This window comes from Canis lupus, chromosome 1 (genome assembly GCF_011100685.1).
Source record: "Canis lupus familiaris isolate Mischka breed German Shepherd chromosome 1, alternate assembly UU_Cfam_GSD_1.0, whole genome shotgun sequence".
NCBI classification, from domain to species: domain Eukaryota; kingdom Metazoa; phylum Chordata; class Mammalia; order Carnivora; family Canidae; genus Canis; species Canis lupus.
The window spans coordinates 122521159-122534632 of NC_049222.1; the positions used below are offsets into that span (position 1 = coordinate 122521159).

The 13474-nt window shown below is 58.2% G+C and overlaps 1 long non-coding RNA gene across 1 annotated transcript; it reads left to right on the top strand.

Moving 5' to 3' along the window:
• The first annotated feature begins 4868 nt into the window (after positions 1 to 4868).
• LOC111098421 lies at positions 4869 to 11079 on the top strand. The gene is made up of 3 exons (XR_005354818.1): positions 4869 to 5218; positions 8457 to 8763; positions 11019 to 11079. It is a non-coding gene; the product is annotated as an uncharacterized LOC111098421 (long non-coding RNA).
• The last annotated feature ends 2395 nt before the right edge of the window (positions 11080 to 13474 follow it).

Genomic DNA, 13474 nt, shown 5'->3' on the forward strand with positions numbered 1-13474 from the left:
CCCGAGGCACCTGGAAGGCCGCTCCCGCAGGGGAAGAAGAGCCTCCCCCCACCCCCATCCCCCCACCCCACCCCACCCCACCCCGCTCCGGGCCAGGAGAGAGCCAGCCGGGAAGGAGCAGGTGTAGGACCTGGCACTTGCTGCCACTATAGGGGCCGCGCACTGACCGCATCCCCACTCCTGCCGCTCAGTCCCGGGGGAAGGGAACAGGCCAAGAGCTAAGTGTTCTCTGTCATTTGGGCTGCCCGGCTTTCCAGAACGTCCTCCACGGGCTCTGGGACAGCGCTGGGCCATGGCAGCGGGGGGGGGGGGGGGGTCCCCAGGAGGCCAGGCCTGCAGCAAGGCCCCGGCCGCCTCCCCACGGCCCCAGCCCCTCAGCCTGTTCCAGAAGGTTCCGGGGGCGGCAGCCGAGGTCTGGCCCCAGCACCTACTCTCGGCCTCCGCCGGGCCCGGAGCCAGGCCGTGTCTGCTCTCCCTACCTTCCCCCATGAAGGCCGCAGGGCGGGCCCGGGAGGGGACGGAGGGGACGGAGGGCCATCGGCCCCCCGGCGAGCGTTCCTGGGGGGCACAAGCCAGGCTGCCGTCCGTGTGTCGGGGGCTGTCCAGGGAGGCCCTGCCAAGCGTCTGGTGAAAGCCGTGAACTCGCTGTGTAACCGTCCTCAGTTTACCGTAACGGATGTAACCTCGCTCTGGCATTTTGTACCGACTTAACATACTGGAGGCTTCCCGGGCGGGAGCACTGGGCTCTCCTACCCTCGGGGGCCTGGTCTCGGGCGGGGGCTGCGTCCTGGAGACGACTCTGGGTGGAAAGAGGCCCCGCTAGGAGGAGGCCGGCCCGTGGGCACCAGGCGCCGGGTGTCCGCACCTCTGCCCGGGGGAACCAACCCACACGAACTCATCTAGGCCCGGCGGAAACCCGACGATCGTGTGGTCCCCATTGTACAGCTGAGGACGTCGGGCACAAACGTTAAGGAGCCCCACCGAGTCACACGGCCAGCAGAGGGCAGGGGCCAGAATCCAGCAGAGGCAGCCGCTGCCAGCGCGGGCGGTAGTGTCGCTGCGTCCCCAGCCCCCAGCAGCCGCGACCCCTGTGGCCCGGCCCCCCTCCCCGCAGAGGCGAGCACTGCGGCCACGACGGGTCCCGGCGTCCCACTGAGGTGAAGGGACTTGGCGGCGTCCCGCCCGGGCACGCGTGTCCTGGCCTCGGGCGGCGTGTCCCCTGCCCAGGGCCCCCCGCGAGCCGCCTGGTCTCCAGTGGCCGAGGCCCATGGGCGGGCAGGGCCGGCGCCCCCGCTGCTGGGCGGCGAGAGGAGAACCCGCGGCCGCGTGGCGCTGTCTGTGCGAGGCCGTGCGCAGCTGTTTTCCGGAGCCAGTTTTCCTGTATGAGAACACCCCGCAGAACCCGTACGGCAGCGTGCAGACGCTCGGAGCGTGGACTGCTTCTGCCTCGGCAAGAGCGGCGCGGAAAGCTGGCGGCCCGGCCAGTCTGTCTCTGGGGAACGGACGCACACCCGGGAAGGGCCGGATTAACGCCGCCCCCCGCCCCCGGGGCCCCGTTGGCAGCCGCCGACCGAGCGTCCGTGGGGCGTGGTGGGTGCTAAGCGTGGGCCCCACGGGGCAGGGGGGCTGTGGCCGCGGCTGGTGGCCTCCCGTGTACCGCAGTCGGGGCCCCCGCAGCCGGGCTGGGGAGCTGCTCGCTCACACGGGGGAGCCCGAGGGGCATCGGCGGCACCACGGGTCGGGGTGCCCGCCGCGTGGGCCTCCCTCTCCCGCCGGGGCACACGGGCACACGGTCCTGGGGGAAGCCGGCGAGACCGGGGTATGTCTGCAAACCTCGGTTGCGTTCCTGTTAGTCCATCGCCCATCATCCATTCATCAGACACCCCGTGGGCACCGGGAACGCGGGAGGCGGCGCTGAGCCCTGGTGCCAGGCGGGAGGAGGAGGCTCCAGAGGCGCCAGGCCCCTGCCCTCCAGGACCTGAGCCGGCGGGGAGGGCACAGGGGTGGGGGGGGGAGAAAAGGAAGGCCTGGCCGCAGACTCCAAGCCCTCTGCGGAGACGCAGGACAAAGGCCCGGTGTGAAGGGGACACATGTGGCCCTGACGCAGGTTGGCTGGCCTGGCACCAACTGCAGCTCACACCCTGGGTTCGGGGAGCACCGGCGGGGGCTCCGACAGGGGAGGAAGGTGGGGGTTCAGCTCGTTGAAGCTGCCGTGCCGTTGGTGGACCACCTCTGGGGAAAAAACAAAAACAAAACCAGGAAATGAGGGCATTACAGATGCTCCCGAGCTGCAGCCCTGAGACCCGCGCCCGGGGTGCCCAGGGTGCCAGGTCTCCCTCCTCTGGAGGCCGACGCGCGCACGAGCTCCGGGCAGTGGCTGGGCAGGGCGAGGATGAGGGAGGCGGGAGGCCCCCAGCGCCCGTCTGCAAAGTCCAGGGCTCCAACGGGACCCCAGGTCCCAAATCCCACAAGGCGCTCAGCTGTCCAGCTCCTTCTTTTTTTTGGTTTTAAGTGACCTTTAACCCTAATGTAGAGCTTGAACTCGAGACCCAAGATCTAAGTGGCCTGGTCCACCGGCTCGGCCAGCCAGGCACGTGTCTGCCTCCTTTTTCAGACAATTTCTTCCTGATGCCGAAGTGGCTGAGCTTCAGCCCCGGAGGGCTCATGAAGCAGCTCCCGGCCAGTCCTGAGACGGTCCCGACCGCCCTGGCGTGGCCCCCCCGCAGACGGCACGGGTCCCCCATGGAGGGTGGGCCCCGGAGGAAAGCAGGCCCCTCTGCCAAAGGGAGGAAGAACAGGGCTGTGGACCACAGCAGGGGTGCGAGATGCGCTGACAGAAAACCAACCGGCACCGGCACCGGCACCGAATGGAACGGTGTCAGGGTGCACAGGTGGAGGGCGACCCCAACGGTCAGGGAGGAGGTCATGCAGGGCGACGTCTGGATGCTCTCCAAAGCTGGGGAGTTCTCGGAGAGTAACCCCTTGGCCGCTTCCGGCCCTCTCCTTTCTCTGCCTCCTGCAGGTGTCTTTCTCTTAATTACACGACGGAGCACGGGAAAGTGGATGCCAGCGATATTTATTCTCTGCTCGGAGCCCAGCACAGGTAACCCACCAGGGGCGACTTTCTTAATGAGGGAAGAAAAATGTCAGAGCAGCGATCAGCCACGATGCGCCCAATGGGCTTCAAAAATAAGCAAAAATAACATGAAAATTCATTTTGCATTAGCTGCCTCTACAGGTCGTCCCAGATTGGGAGAGTAGAGTAGTGCGCTCTGGGCAGGGTGAGGTCCGCTGCTAGGGGACGCCTCGTCCACGGGACGGTCTTCCTGGGGATTATTTTACCCCATTTAAAACCAGAGCCGAGGGCGGCCCGGGGGGCTCAGCAGCTGAGCGTCTGCTTCCGGCTCAGGGCGTGATCCCGGAATCCCGGGATCGAGTCCCACCTCGGGCCCCTGCATGGAGCCTGCTCTTCCCTCTACCTACGTCCTTCATGAATAAATAAATAAAATCTTTAAAAATAAATAAATAAAATAAAACCCGAGCCGACGTTGGGGGTGCGAGTCCATCCCTGTTTCTGCCTCTGCTGCCCAAGGTCCGCGTCCTCAGCCCCAGTCTGGGGGCCCCGCCTTCCCCTTGACGCTTTACCTTTACATGTGTGGACTGGGCACAAGTTGCTGTTATGTCACAACTCCCTGTGACGTCACACCAGGCCTAAGCAAGCCTGGTGACAGGGACTGTCACGCCTATTGAACAGAAGAGGAAACTGAGGCAGCGCCCCAGCCTCCCTGCATCCTTCAGCGCTACGTATACACCCCGGGGCTCAGCCAGGCCCTCCGCCCAGTGAGTGAGTGAATGGGTGGGGGTCGGGCCCGTGGGGGGGGTGCGCCTGGAGCGCGGGGACCTGCCAGCCGTGCGGCTGTGAGCCCAGTAGGAGCGCTCATTAGGGCCTCGCGGGGGCTAGAGGTGCTGCGACTCCTCCTCACTAATTCCGGGCCAAGGCGGCAGGATGAGAGGAAGTGGACGAGGAAGTCCTTGAAGTAATAAAATGAAAGTGTCCTGATTGGCCTCATTTAGAGCAGATCAGAGAAGGAAGAGCTGAGAATCCTGGACGCCAGTCTCCAGGGCTCGGCTGCTCGGGCACCAGCGGCGGCAGGTGACAGTGGGGTGAGCCTTGGGCCCCGCTACCGCTCCATCCACTGGGAAAGGGGTGTCGCCTCCCCCCCCCCCCCCCCCCCCCGCCGCCCCGCCAGGGCCCTCCCTGCCTCGGGGCACAGGGGGAAGAGAGAGCCGGGAAACAAAGGGAAGGGGAGTCAGTGGGAGATGCAGAGGGCGAGGCCCCAAGAGCATAAGGACCGGGACAAGGAGGGCCTGAAGGGGGCCGGTGGGTGGCAGGGCCCCAGGGGGGGAGGACAGGGAGCTGGACACGTCCCTGCCTGCTCTGCGGGCCTCCCCCAGGGCTCCCTCTGCCTTCAGGGTGGGGTGGAGCGTGGGGAGGCCCAGCACACACTGGGCAGTGCTGGGGGGGCATCCTCCCGGCTTCGCTCCCCGCACCCCGCTCCTGTCACCTGCCACTCTCCACGCAGCCCGCGGCCCCCGGACTCAGGGAGCTTCTCCCCTCGGGCCCTGCAGCCAGGGGAGGAAGAGCCCCACTGCTACTCGCCCCAGGGCGCTGTGCCTCCTTCGTGGGTTCCCCTTTGAAAAGAAGTCCCTTTATCAAACTGTCCCCAGAGACCCGAAGGAGCAAGCCGCCTGCTTCTGGCCAGGTCCTGGCTGGCACAGAGACGTCCTGCGCTTCTAACCTTGAGGGAGAGAAGGACCCGTACAGGAGGGAGCAAGGAGCAGCAAGGACCTTGTTTCTGACGTGGGTCTTGTCCTTCCCTCAAAGGTCAAGGAGCCAGGCTGTGGGGGGCGGGGCGTCCTTGGAGGCAAGCAGCAGCCTCGGCCAGAACAGACCTCTCAGGAGACCCCCACCTGCTCCGTGCCCCTGGGCATCTGCACTGGCTGTCCCGGGAGTGGCTCTGGGCCTGTTGCACCTGCCCCCAGGGGATGGCCCTCGAGACAAATAAAAAAGCCTCCGCTGACTGTGCGGGCCAGTGTCCGGACTCCAGGGCCTATTTTTAGAATGTAGGACAACTTTCTCCCAGAATAGACAAGACGGGCTAATCCAGGAGGGAGGCCTGGGAGAGATGAAGACATCGAGTCTAGATATGAATTAGCCGTGAGTATATTATTTGAAGAAATGTTGAACAGCTAGGCAAATATTTGATACCTTTGAATTGGAGCCGTCGCTTTCCAGGCAGAGTGGCAGCAGCTGCTGGAGGCGTCCCCTCCCCGCCCCTGTACCTGGTTGTCACGCCGGTCCTTAGGCCCCTGCAGCAGACCGAGAAGTAATTAAGGCTGCAGGCCTACGGGAAGGTGTCTGAGACCCCGGGCCTGCACGCACACACTGAACCCAAGACTGGGGGACAGTTCCTGGGACGAGAGGGGGTCCCAACAGCCTTTGCTTTTTTAAAGTTCACTGTCCTTGGGCACTGCAGCGTCGGCGAAGGGGTGAGGCAACTGCTTCAGTGAGGCCTGCTGGGAGGGGCTCAGAGATCCAGACTCCCTGGTCTGTGACCTGGGAGGCCGCAGAGCCAAGCTACCCAGATTCCCTAAGCTCAGAAAAGAGGCCCTGTGGCCCAGGGTCCGGTCGGAGCGTCCAGGTCTGAGCAGCAGCTGGGAGCGTCTTCGCTCCCGCAGAGCATGAGGCCCTGGGCACCTGGAGGTGGAAGGCCCGGGAGACCTGGCGGCCAGGGGCACCTGCCGTCGGAGGCCGAGCCGTTCTTGCCCCTTCCCTTGCTTGGGGGCCGGGTCGGCACTGGCAGGCCCCGCTCCCAGATGCGGACGCTGAGAATCCTGCCCGGGCCAGGGCTGCACCCTGGGGAGAGGCGGGGAGGGAGGGGGAGACAGAGGAGGGGTCCGGGGAGCTGAGAGGCGCGGTGGGATCTCCCAGGAGCGGCTCCGCCTGGGCAGGGGCTCTGCGGGCTGCGCCCGGGCGGTGCTGGCGGAGGCTCCTGCAAGGCGCGCCCTCGTCTCGGCCCCACGACGCACCGCATACCCGGCGGGGCACGGGGAGCCACGGGGAGCCACGGGGAGCTCCGCCCGACGCTGCAGCGCCCACCACTGGGCCGCACTGCCTGCCCCGTCCCGGCCGCTCGGGGACTCGGAGCAGCACAGAGCGGAGGCCTGGGGCTCCCCGGCCGGCGGGGCGCACGCGGGGGCTCTGCGGGCGCGGGGGGTGCGCCGACCCGGACCCCGCCTCCCCCGCCTCCCCCGCCCCGCCAAGCGCGAGGCTGCGGGCGCCGCCACCAGATGGCAGCAGCCGCCCGGCGATGGTGCCGCGGGAGGGCCGCGCGGCGGGGCCCGACAGGCCGGGAGCCCCCGCGACGCGCCCCGAGCAGGGCCGCCCCCTCGCGCCGCCCCGGCCCCCGCCCCTCCGCTTCCCGGCGGGCGCTCGTGCGCTGGGCGGAGGCCGGGAACCCGACGGCTCGGGCGGGGCCTGCGCACCCCCCGGGGCCCCTCCCCGACCCGCGGAGCGCACGAGTGGCGCGGGGGCTCGGGGCGCCTTCTGGGCTCGGGCAGCGGGGGCGGGGGGGGGGGAAGGGCCGGGCCTCCCGACCCCGCGGGCAGCCTCCAGCTCGCCGTCGCCCGGGCTCCGCGGGGGCCGCTCAGACGACGGGCGGGTCGGCACCGCGCGCGGAGCACCCACCGGGCGGTGGCGGCTGCGGAGGCCCCAGAGCTGGACAGGACCCGGGCCCCGCCGCAGGCCACCTGGACCTGCGCACCTGCGCACCTGCGCAGCCCTGGCCGCCGCCCCTCCGCCCCGCACCCACGAGGCCGCCCCCCCCCCGGCCCGCACCCACGAGGCCGCCCCCCTGCCCTCGAGCCCACGAGGCCGCCCCCACCCCGGCCCGGCACCCACGATGCACCCGTCCGGCTCCCGCACCCACGAGGCCGCCCCCCCGGCCTGCACCCACGATGTCCCCCTCTATCCCCCCGCACCCACGAGGCCGCCCCCCCCCGCCCTCGCGCCCACGAGGCCCCCCTCCGGCTCCCGCACCCACGAGGCCGCCCCCCCGGCCTGCACCCACGATGTCCCCCTCTATCCCCCCGCACCCACGAGGCCGCCCCCCCCCCGCCCTCGCGCCCACGAGGCCCCCTCCGGCTCCCGCACCCACGAGGCCGCCCCCCCGGCCCGCACCCACGATGTCCCTCCCCCTCTACCCCCCGCACCCACGAGGCCGCCCCCCCCCCCCGCCCTCGCGCCCACGAGGCCCCCCTCCGGCTCCCGCACCCACGAGGCCGCCCCCCCGGCCTGCACCCACGATGTCCCCCTCTACCCCCCACACCCACGAGGCCGCCCCCTGCCCTCGGGCCCACGAGGCCGCCCCCCCCCCCTCCGGCTCCCGCACCCACGAGGCCGCCGCAGGGAAGGTCCCGGGCGGGTCCCCGCGGCTGCGGGTTGGGGCGGGGGCGGTGCCGACCCAGGGCCACAGTCTCTGGGACAGGGACCAGGCGTGTGCTAGTGCACACTAGTGATCCACACATTTATTTGGGAGTCCTTAGAGAAAGACCAAAAACAGGGAAGTGAAACAGGAAACAATGAAGGGACGTAAGAAAAGAAAAGTATTTCTGAGCGCTGTGGAGGGCGCGGGGTCCCCGGGGTCAAGCCCCATTCCCGGCTCCCCCACCTCCTCTGGGAGCCACTCCGCCTCTCCCCCCTCTGGATCCCCCACTAACTGGGGATGGTTAAGGTCACCTACACCTTGCTGCGAGCATTGCAAGGAAGAGGGGGAGAGGGTGTGGGATTGGGGGTTTGCACACTGGCCCAGAGCATCTCTGCCTGTCTCTTCTCTTCTCCCTTGTACTTTATTTCATCTATTTCACTGTTTTGTTAGGGGGGTTTTTTGAGGCAGGGGTGGGGGGCAGAGGGAGAGGAGGAGAGAACCTTAGGGTCCCACCCCGGCTCCATCTCACAGCTGAGACCCTGACCTGAGCTGAAGTCAAGAGCCCGGCGCTGACCGACTGGGCCACCAGGGCCCCCTATTTCACTATGTTTACCCTTTCTAAGGACCTCAGCCCCACGCTGGCCCGGCCCAAGGCCTGCTCGCTCCCCTGTCCCACCCGTAGTCCTGGGCCCTCTGTGCACGTGTGGGATGCGGGCTCCCGACCCCCTGGATCTTTCCGACAACCTGCTTAGCCCTTGGGGAGAACCCTGATCCACCACTTCCAGGCCTCCGTGACCTGCGATAAGCAAAGGCTCCTGCAAATAGGAGACAAAGGCAAATGAGTCAATAGAAAACAACGGGCAGAGGTAGGACCGGGCAGCTCGCAGGAAAGGGGCTGCAGATGTTGAAAGACTCTCAACGTTTCTTCTTTCTTTTTTTTTCTTTTTAATATTTTTATTTATTTGACAGAGAGAGCACAATCAGGGGAGCAGCAGACGGAGAGGGACAAGCAGACTCCCCACCGAGCAGCGAGCCTGACGTGGGGCTCGATCCCAGGACCCCGGGAACATGACTTGAGCTAAAGGCCGGTGCTTACGGCCTGAGCCACTCAGGACTCTCCACGTTTCTAAGCGTCCGCACATGTGGATGAGAACAGCACCTGCAAGGGGACAAAAGTCCGAAAGAACAGCAGCACTTGGAGCTACTGAGGTTGGAGGAGGTAGACACGCACGCAGGTCCACGCCGGCGGGAGGGCAGCGCTCTGCAGGCCCAGGCGGTGAGCTAGTTATTCCAATTTTCAAATGTCTGTGGCAGATTTGTTCAGCGTGTTATCTCGGGTTTTATTTCTCTCCACCTGGTATCCCCTCCCTCCCCCAACTCCCTTGGTCCTTCCTCCCCACGCATCCAATGCAGGCATTCGGCCATCCCCCTCGCCCCCATTATCTCAGGACAGAAGTTGGGGGGCAGGGGAAGGTATTTAGTATACAGCTTTATCGTTTATTTTTTAAAGATTTTTTATTTATTCATGAGAGACACAGAGAGAGAGAGAGAGAGGCAGAGACAACAGGCAGAGGGAGAAGCAGGCTCCATGCAGGGAGCCTGACACGGGACTCGATCCCAGGACTCCAGGATGGAGCCCTGGGCCAAAGGCAGGTGCCAAACCGCTGAGCCACCCAGGGATCCCCAGCTTTAGTTTTTTAAAACCAAGCGCTTAAGTCAACAGGGAAGGCGCTGGGCCCAGAGAGAACATTGGAGAAACAGGAGGCGGGCAGGAAGAGGTTTCAGGAGAAGGAAGCCCCCTCCAGCTCTGCACCCCGCCCTTCAGGAAAGCTTCCCCTGGACCTGGGGTGCAGATGGGTGGCCTGCAGGGGACAGAGCAAGGAAGTGCTGCCAGGCGTCCGAGCCGTTCTGAGGAAGGCAGGGAGACGCTGGGCTCCGTCAGGAGGTGACAGCAGGCCCCCGGGACGGCCCTAGCCCAGCCAGAGCACTGCCCCCCCATACGGAGCCAGGAGACGGGACTCCCTGGGCACCTGGGGGACCCACACCTAGACTCACACCCGGAAGAAAGGTTACCCCAAAGTAATAAGATTCCTGGTCTACATGAAACTGAAATAAAGTTTCAGTAGGAAGATCTCTTCCTTTCTTGTGCATCCGGGGGTCTCAGCTCCAGCACAGGCGTCTCCTTAACCCAGTAACTCTACTCTCCAGACCCTACAAGGTCAGCATATAATGATATCCGGGCAAAGACATTTCCTGCATCGTTATGTGCAAGGCGGCAAAACTAGAAATAAATGTGCATCACTACGGGGAAGTAAATTATGGTGCTATAAAGAATCATGCCTACGTGCCAATGCTAATTTTTTTTAATTCATAAGAGATTTTCATAGGTTCTCAGATTTCAGATGAGTAGATCAAAAACAATGGTTTTCTCAATGCCCACAATAAATGATTATGAATAGACATGGAGAAGAGGGGAGATCTGGGTACAATGTTCACAAGATCCGGAAAACAATAAGGAATAAATTTATTTTTTTATTTTTATTTTTTAAAGATTGTATTTATTTATTCATTTATTTAAGGGATAAATTTATTTTTTTATTCTTATTTTTTAAAGATTTTATTTATTTATTTATTTATGGGATACATTTATTTTTTTATTTTTATTTTTTAAAGATTTTACTTATTTATTCGTGTCTACTTACTTAGACACAGAGAGAGGCAGAGACACAGGCAGAGGGAAAAGCAAGCTCCTTGCGGGGAGCCCGACGTGGGACTCGATCCCGGGACCCCACGGTCACGCCCTGAGCCAAACGCATCTGCCTTTGCTCAGCCGCTGAGCCACCCAGGTGCCCCAATAAGGAATAAATTTAACAAGAAAAGTTCAGCATTTATAAGGAGACAGCTTTTAGATCTTATTAAAAGATTAAAGGCATTATTTACATGATATATCATGTTTCCGGATAGGAAGATTTACTATAATAAAATTATATTTCAGAGTAATTGAAATTATATTTGTCTCTTCTGTGTTGTATGTCTACCACTTGTTTCATTTTCTTCTCTTACTGTATTAGCCAGTGTCTGAAACAATGCGGAATAATAGGCCACCTTCCTAGGGCAGAATTTTATTCATGCTATTTAACTCTTTTATGATTTTTGGTCAACTTAGATTTTTTTTTTCTACCCGTAACCGAGTAAACTGATAATCTTCTAGAAATTTCCCACTTTCCTCTAGATTACAAAGGTACTGCCATAAAGATACATACCATGAGGTCTGTACTCAGAACTACTCGCTCATTTTTAATGAAACTTTCTATTTTTACCTTTTCTTTTTTTAAAATTTAACTTGAACGGGATCTATTTATTTGGTTTTTTTTTTAAGGGCCAAATTTGGGTTCATTTACCTTTATATTATTTTCAGCTTCCTATCTCATTATTAGCAGATTTACCTTTAATAGTTCCTCCTACTATGTGAATGTGTATGGTGTGGCCTTCTGTATTGTTCTCTTTCTAATTTCTTTTTGTGTTTTTAAGGATTTTATTTATTTGAGAGAGAGGGAGAAGGAAGAAGCGTGAGCACAGCAGAGGGAGAAGGAGAAGCAGACTCCCCTCTGACAGGGAGCCTGATGCGGGGCTCAATCCCAGGACCCTGGGATCATGACGTGAGCAGAAGGCAGACGCTTAACCAACTGAGCCACCCAGGTGCCCCCCTTTTTCTTTCTAATTTCTTGAATTAAATACTTAGGTGTGGTTTTTTCACTTTATTATTTAATATTAAAAGAATTTCTTTACTACGAATTGTCATCTGATTTTAACTCATCCCTTAGTTATCAGTGTGAAATGTTCTTCTTAATTCTTTTTTGGTCCAGATAACTTGGAAGAGGTTGTTTAGTTTCCAAGTGTTATGGGTTTGTTTTCCTTCATGATTTTTTGAAGGGATTTTTTTTTAAATTATTGTTTCTTTTTTCTTTTTTAAGAAAGCCAAAATGGGGCCTGAATTCACAACCCTGAGATCAGGACCGAGCTGTGATCAAGAGTCAGATGCTCAACTGACTGAGCCACTCAGGCATCCTTGCTTTTCATTTTCAATGGGATATAATCAGAGAATGTGACATGTAAAAATCTCGATTTCATCGAGATTGTCTAAGGTTTTGCTGGTGGACAAGCACATGCTTGATGTTCACAACCATCTAGAAGACGAGAGAAGACTGTAAGTTTTCCATTTACAGAGTAAAACCTGTAACGATGAGCTGTGCTATAAAATCGTCTACATCTTTGTCTACTAAGATCTACCATTTTCTGGAAGAGATACAGGATATGATCGGTATTTAACACCTGTACTAGAGGAAAAAGAAAAAAAAAAACACTTAAAGTGAATCCACTTGGGATATAGGCAAAATATCATGCAAAAAGTAAAAAGAAGGTTTTATTGGCATTGTATGGTGAGGCATGACACCAAAGATTACGAAACAGGCATTTATTTTATGTGATATTTACCAAAATCCAGGTTATAATTGCAATATAATAATTTTAAAACAAACAAAATATAAATCAAGTGTACTTTCCCATATGTATGTCGTACTTGAATGAAAAGTTTGCTTAAAAACAATAAATCTAATGTTGACTTTTTGGAAGTATAATGTTTCCAATAAAATTGCGTGATAGCATGACAAGACACCCTTCACTTCACATTTGACGTTTGCAGCGCTATTATGTTTTGCAAAAGGTAATTGATGGCTTCGGCGACCGTCCTGAGGGTCTCTCTTAATCCTTCGCTATTTGTATCAGTCAGGATTGCATTTGACAGAAACCCAATTTAGCAACTCAAACAAGCTAAGAGCTTATTTTTCTCATATGACAAAAACTCCAAGGGCGGATGGACATGCTGGGGGGCCGTTGCTCAAGGAAAGCCCCGCAGATGCGGCTCCTCCGGCTTCCCGCTCGGCCGTCCTCGGGGTGCTCCTGCTTTCCTCCTTGCCTTCTCCAGAGGGCTGCTGCACCTCCAGGCACCATATCCACGGGGCAACTCAAAGAAGGGGGGCGGGACTCAGTGCAAAGATATTCTCACTAGCTGAGGCTCTCCCTTATTTAGCAGCAAGACAATATTTTTCACAGAAACCCCACGAGTAGACGTTCTCACTGGCCAAAATGTCACATGGCTACTCCTGATGTCAAAGAAATCTGGGACATAGAATTTTTAACTGAGCACATCACCCCACTGATGAAAATCGGGTGGCTGTCAATAGAGGAGAATGAATATCTGGTGGCCATTAGCAGCTTCTGTCACAATAACCAAAACGTTCTCTTTCCCTCTTTTTTAATTTTGGTAAAATTTCTCTTGTCCATTGTTTAGTTCTGCATGTGATTCTAGGAACTCTCCAATATCACGTTTTAAATCAAAATTCAGGAGCACCTGGGGGTCTCGGTGGTCGAGTGTCTGCCTTTGACTCAGGTTATGACCCCGGGTCTCGGGATCGAGTCCCAGATCGGGCTCCCCGCAGGGAGCCTGCTTCTCCCTCTGCCTGTGTGTGTGTCTCTCTCTCTCTGTGTCTCTCATGAATAAATAAATAAAATCTTTAAAAAAGAAATTCAAATGTATTTTTATTAAAAAACAATTAAAATCCTATATATTGATTTATCCTACTGCATAATACCCTACATTTTTTAAAGATTTATAGTTCCAAAAAAAATTTATAGTTTCACTTTGCAATTGAATGGTATTGTATTCCATTATGGAATATTTCTACAACCATCAAAAATGTTGATGTATTTGCCTAAGAGAGATGCTAACTGCAAACTGAGAGGAATGCTTGGGCGGGGATTAATTTTATAACATCTCAGCTCATTGGTACCCAGATTCAAATCATGGCTTAACCTCATAATAACTGAAAATTTGGGCAAACTACTCAACTCTTCTGTGCCTGTTTCCTCATTTGCGTGATGGTTTATCAGTTATCTCTTTCTATAACATAAGTCACTCCAAAAAATTT